The sequence below is a fragment of the Mizuhopecten yessoensis genome, unplaced genomic scaffold (assembly GCF_002113885.1).
Source record: "Mizuhopecten yessoensis strain PY_sf001 unplaced genomic scaffold, ASM211388v2 scaffold2041, whole genome shotgun sequence".
NCBI lineage: Eukaryota > Metazoa > Mollusca > Bivalvia > Pectinida > Pectinidae > Mizuhopecten > Mizuhopecten yessoensis.
In genome coordinates, this window is record NW_018404348.1 from 94,123 (window position 1) to 100,678 (window position 6,556).

Genomic DNA, 6,556 nt, shown 5'->3' on the forward strand with positions numbered 1-6,556 from the left:
TGCGTTTGCCTCCCTGATTTTTTCACAGATATATGTTGCTCAAATTCGAGTTGGTTGTCAATGCCCTGTCGACCCTGGCTGGTTGGCTCTTTTAAGTCCAATCATTCAACATTTAATAGTTATTTTGAGATGCAATACTGTTAAGTATTTGGTTAACTTAGTTCAAGTACTAAATGTATTATACTTTTTGTTTGTAAAGTGAAACTTTGAAGAAAATATATACTAACTGGCATTATTCTTGAGAGAAAATCAGTTTTCATCTCATTTATTGGACTGTGAAAGATAAAATGTGGTTGAAAAGTTTTAATTTTAGAAACAAACACTTTTCAAAGAAGTTAAATCCCAATCATTGCTGGAATTCCTCAACATCTGGAGGCGTGGAACATATTCCGGATCTGTAAATTCTTCCACGTTGAAGTAAACAATGGTTAAAGTAAACAATGGTTAAAGTAAACATTGGTTAAAGTAAACAATGGTTAAAGTAAACAATGGTTAAAGTAAACATTGGTTAAAGTAACCAATGGTTAAAGTAAACATTGGTTAAAGTAAACAATGGTTAAAGTAAACAATGGATTCGTTATATAGTCTAGTCACCTAACGCCAAAAATGCCCTAACCTCAAACAAATTGCAACAGAAACGGTTGATGCATTTTTATCATCTATTTTATATCACCAATGACTTCTGAAAAATCGACATCTAAAAATTAAAGGGAAATTGACAAATTAGGGCCTCCAACTCAAGTATCTCAATAAAAACCAATGAAAACTAGTAAACATGTGTTTCAACTTGTTATGATTTATTTCACCGCAATTGGGATCATTTCAGAAACAATTCGTCATTAGTGATTTGAATAACTCATAAAAACTGTCACAAGACATTTTCAATGAAAAAAATAAATATTGTACAACGATTATACGTGGGCGAGTTGACCAATTCAAATGAAATACGACGTCATTTTGTAAGCATTCCAGTGGAGAAATTACAGTTTGGTCGTAACAATTCATCACTCTTGCTAATTCCATGTATAAACAGTACATCTATTCTTAACATTAGATCATTTCACTAGAAGGACTATCAAACCAATCAATTATCAGATGAATATTTTACATGGTACATTTTTGTGGGCGAGTTGACCAACAAGTAGCAATTATTTTTCTTCTTCTCAGTTTGCAAAGAAAACACAACTTTTAACAAAGTTTTTAACGACACAAGTTTGATAAAGGGTCCAGAGTTATGTATCTATGCAGTGGCTATATTGGGACCCTTCTACAGTTGGTTGTAAGTCTTTAATCACGTCGTAAGTCGTAACCTTATAGTAGGGAGAGGGAATAGAATTTACGATATGTTAGTAAAATGTCCCCAAAGGAAACTAAACTATGAAGATAAAGATTAATATGCGTGATTGTTCAAGAATGATAATCGTAAGAGCCATGTCTCTACTATCATTGTTTTACTAACGCTATAGCATCAGCCAGCCATTCATTGAATCAATCATCTTCTAATTCCTCGGCCACTTGTTTTGATGAGTTTGAACAACTGCTACCTCTGCACTCCCCACAAACCGTGGAGCACTCCAATCCATGTTTTCTACAGGTGCATCTCTTATTATCACAATTAGTTTTACACTGACATCGGATGATGCGTAGAAGACACTCAGGTGCAGCAGCTTTGTTGGTTTTGATAGGCATAAGTTTCTCTTCAGAGAGCATCCATCCCCATTCTCTTGGATTCAAAGATATTTCCGATATCCATGTTTGTACTTGTAAGTATGTTCTCAAACTATGGTATGCTGCGGCCGCGGAAGTTGGAGGAATGGTGTGTATCTGTAGGAATGTTTTGTTCGTCATGACCCGATTTACAAACTTTCTGTATCTTAAAGCATCCAGATTTTCGTTTGGCAAACCGTTGTACAAAGTACTGATAATAATTTCTCCAGAAGCTATGACATGCTCTTTAGTAGAGCTTGAAGAAAGAAACACACTAGCTTGGGTTTTTAAGACGTCGCTTTCCACAAATTTCTTTAGAGTTGCAGCCTTTCCCACGCCAAATAACCTCGAGGTAGTATCACAACCACTTATGGCGTGTATCACGGGGAGTATCTGACACATGCCATTTCCAAGTACACTCTGTGTTTTACCGATGTCCCATACCTTCAATTTGCCATTTGGTGAATGATTTGATTTGAAAATGAGCTGTCGTGCAGTAACGTCCGTATGGTACAACAAGAGTACCAACAAATCTGTGTCCTCGCCAAGTAATACGGTGGGTTTTGACGTTGCAGATGAAGCTGCTGTCTGTGCAATCAAGACGTCGGCATCTGTGTTTGCGTGTTTTGTATCCATGCCACTTTCAATTATCTTTTCACTCAGCATATTAATGAAGTTCTGCTTATTTTCACTGTTTGCCAAAAACACGTCTTTCTTTGACCGGAATGGAGTGTTCTCGTTAAAATTTACTTTGGTTCCGACGATTCCTCGATTGCGTCGTAGGTGGATTCCATCTTTAGTGTCAGGGCCAGAGCTGTAGCCATCAAAGACGACGGTTGTTTCTATGTGTATGCGCCGTATGTAGTCGATGTATTTCTGGCATATCTGGCCGAACGTCACATTAGTTTGCCAATTCACTCGATGTATAAGGGAGCCTCCATCAATGACATAACGAAATCCATCTGTAACTAAATCCTGTGCTTTACATTCACCTAGATTCCATATAGAATCAAGCAGTGTTGATTTCTGTGCTAATCTCATAAAGCCAGAGGGTTCAAACATTGCACTTGGATGGCCACATAGCTCGTATGAGAAAATCTCAGCTTGGTCTTCGTAAAAGTTGTTTGAAGCAGCGATGAAGCGTTGAAATAGCAGCTGGGGGTCAACTGATATGGTTTCATCATTGATCTTGAGTGAGGACTTTTCACCTAGCGTTATAACTCGCTTATTTCGTTTGAACGAATACTCTTGGACGCTTTTGCCGTCCATAGATTTCAGAATAGCCGAACCTACTGCTTTGGCTGTGTCAGCATTGACCTTGTTGTCTGCTGTTACGCCTGTTTCTATATTCCTGAGAGCAACTTCCTCAAAGAAAGGATTTCTGTTAGCGATATACAACGCTAATGTCTGAGTGTCTGCTGCGTCCTTATTCCTTCGAGATACGCCACTCTCCTTGTGTTGGTTACTTGTGCTGTATTTTACGTTCGTGAATTCTTGCATGGCATTGTTTATTTCAGAACAGTCTGGCATAGACAGAACCCATTGTGCTCTCTGACTTTCAGTCATTCCCCTTCCTCGTGTCATTCCACCAGTTGCCTTGATGCTTCTCATTAGTACTTGTTCTATTGCTAAGTCTGAAGAAATCCCTGACCAATAAGCATCACTTCTTCTGATAACGTTGTATCCGGACTGCAGGAATTCAAATATTGCAGTATTATCTGTTTCGAGACTCTTCATTTGTTGTAGGTAAATCCGTAGTGATTTTGCATACAAGTTATGCCCGGCTGCAGCAAGGTATGGAAGCATTTCTTGAATAGCTTGTAAGTGTAATTGCCAGTTACCAGTCCTCTCGGCCTTTATAAACCTCCGGAGTATATCTACCATATCCATGTACTGGAACCATAAGCGAGATGTTCTGTAATCTGAGTGCGAAAGTCTGAAATTGTCAATATTAGATTTGATTTTGTCCAAGACTGAACTTCCGCACACCATCTCAATTGATGCAATGCCTTCCAACAGAGAATCTAACAGCCTTGCTGTCTCGCATAAATCAGCTTGGGTAGAACCGAAGTAGTCAGGATCATCTGATTGTCTTGGCTCGGTTTCCTGATTATCTGTTGATCCCGGTATCGGTATGTCATAGAGCGTATTCATGATAACGGCTGTCAGTGCTGTATCTATAAGAAAATGTCCGCGCACAGCTCTTGCAATGGCCTTTCCGGTTAACATGTGCGAAACAGCTGTAGGGGCATATACAGTTTCCATCAGCTCCTTTAGTCCTGAACCTGCCAATACCTGCCCAATGCTTCCGAGGAAACTCATTTGTGCATGAAAACCTCCGAACTTCAGAACCATGCTCTTGAGAATACTGTTGTTTGGTTCATTCTGTATTATCGTCATTGCCTTCCAATACAGCGGCTGGTCAAATGTAATGATAGGAGTAAAATTATTTCTCTTTGCCTCTTTACACACGAAATGGAGCGTTGAAAAGATACACGTTACGTCGCTTGGATTCATGTCAATCATGGGAAGAAAGATGATTGTTGACTTACCAGGAAAAGCATCGTCCATGATTTTGTACATCATTGCTTACCAGTTTGGCCGTAAGCAGCGCAAAGGCCAAGATGACCTAGACAACAAACCGAGTTTCCAGGTCTCGTCGTGGTCTGCTATTTCTTGAAGAACTTCAAATTTCAGCTCCGACAGACTGTTACTCTGGCCTCTTTAAAACTCGATGTTTATGTTTGCCAAGTCAGCTACTTCTTGTATAGTTGGACTTCCGCGCGGTACAGGATTTCGCCTTGGCATTACAGGAGTAACTGCAGCGATGATTCCCATTCCGTGGAACGTTCCATGACCAACCAGAGTTCTTAAGTTATGATCTATGTTGTCTGCTACATATTGGATGAAAGACCCCGCATCAATGGTCGTGTCATTCCTACCATGTGCTGCCGCAGCATTCAGTTCATACTTCTGGACCTCTTTGTAGGACAAAGAAAAACCAAGAGTGTTCAGCGTTTCAATAAGGAACTTCGATCCAAAATGATGGTGCATTTGTACACCGAGACCTATCTGAAGCGGGGCTATGATTGACTTTGGTCTGCATGCCTGGATAATTGCTTGTCCAATAGCCGATATCTTTACTGTTGGTTCGGACTGACTAAAAACTCCTCCCAGAAATATCCGTAGGGTATCAGGTACATAATCGCAATTTTGCTGAGAAGAGATGTATTCTGAAGATGGATAATAAGCTTTGAAGCAAGAATCCAGTGACTTGATGTCTGCTTTTATAAGTTTTGCTGCGGTGAGAATAACGTGTTTTTTTTCTTCTTCGGGATTTTCAATCTTGGGTCGTTCATAGAATTCTTGGAGAATCGTTGATACATTTTGCGTCAAGGTAACAACATTTGGTTTTCCATCCAGATCAGTTATTACAACGGATTTTCCGAAATGATCGAGGATCCTCTTTTTCATGTGTACAGAGCTATATGCCTCGTTGCCGCAAGTCCTTTCCATTTCTGCCACTAAGTCGCTTATAGTAATTTGATCCTCCTCTCCCGCTTCTATCAGTCTAACAACTTTAAGAAAAGCATCCTCAGAAGATGCCTTTTCAGGTCATCCAGGGGTACTCTTTTTATGTCATTGTATGAGCTTTTAGACAATGGCATCATCTTCCCCGTTCTGAAATTGACACTGCAAGACTGATGGTACACAGCATCAGCTGCATGGAGGTCTGCAGGGGCTATTTGGAGTCTACCAAGAACCTCTTCCGCCCATTCATCATTTCTTGTCATACACTTAGCTTCCAAATTGTTCTTGAATTCCGTTGTTCTAACTGGAAACACATCGTGACCCCTTTTCCTCTCGTTTACCTTTGCAGGTTTCCCGCAAAAAAGGCAATGTTCCCTTAAGTCGAAATCGGGTGTTGTGGATCTTAAAGACCTTTTCGGAGTAATGCTCACATTTCCCGTTGTTGGCTTCAAACTCCTCGGATGTATATAATCACGACGGCAACCTTGATGGACCCTTTGGCCTGGCGAAGCTATGATAGTGTCGCCTCTCTGTCGACTCACAAGGTTGATACTTTCACTTCCTTTTTCTCGAAGTTGTGATATTGGCTCATCATCATCAAATGATTTTAGGTAAAACACACAGGTTTCCATTACAACCTATAATAGAAAGAACAATATGAAACAAAAAGAACAGAGTGAATTTCACAATGGTAATAGGTTTAACACTTGTATTATTAAATAAATGAGTAAATTCGCTTAAACATCTAAATGAAACAGGAAAATAACAATAAAATCAAATAAAAGTTAAAAGGAAAATACAAAATATATCTGGCCTAAAAGGTTACACAATTGTACAATGGATTTGTAAATATAAACTCACCATGATTGAAATATGCAGTATCCAGATATCCAAATACAAAAACACAAAGCAGAAATGAACAAGAGGCCCAAGAGGGCCTGTATCGCTCACCTGAATATTTAAGCAGTCATAGCAAAATATTCTCATTAAATATTATATTGCACTAAAATTATTTCCCTCGCAAACTTTGTTGGCTCCATCTGTTGAAACTACCAGCAAAATATTATTATAAGATTCTATGCTTTTTGATTCTTCTTCAGAAGTTGCTTGACATACTTTTCCCTGTGATCTTGTAAGTAGGTCAATGTCATTTTCCTTCTCAAATTGGTTAGCTCTATTCCAAAAAGCTACCAGCCAAATCTTATGATTCCATTCCTTTTAGTTCTCAAGAACAAATCCATTAAAATGTTGTTGACCTCTGTGACCTCTAAAGTAGGTTGAGGTCATTTTCATTTGCAAACTTTGGTGAGCTCTATCC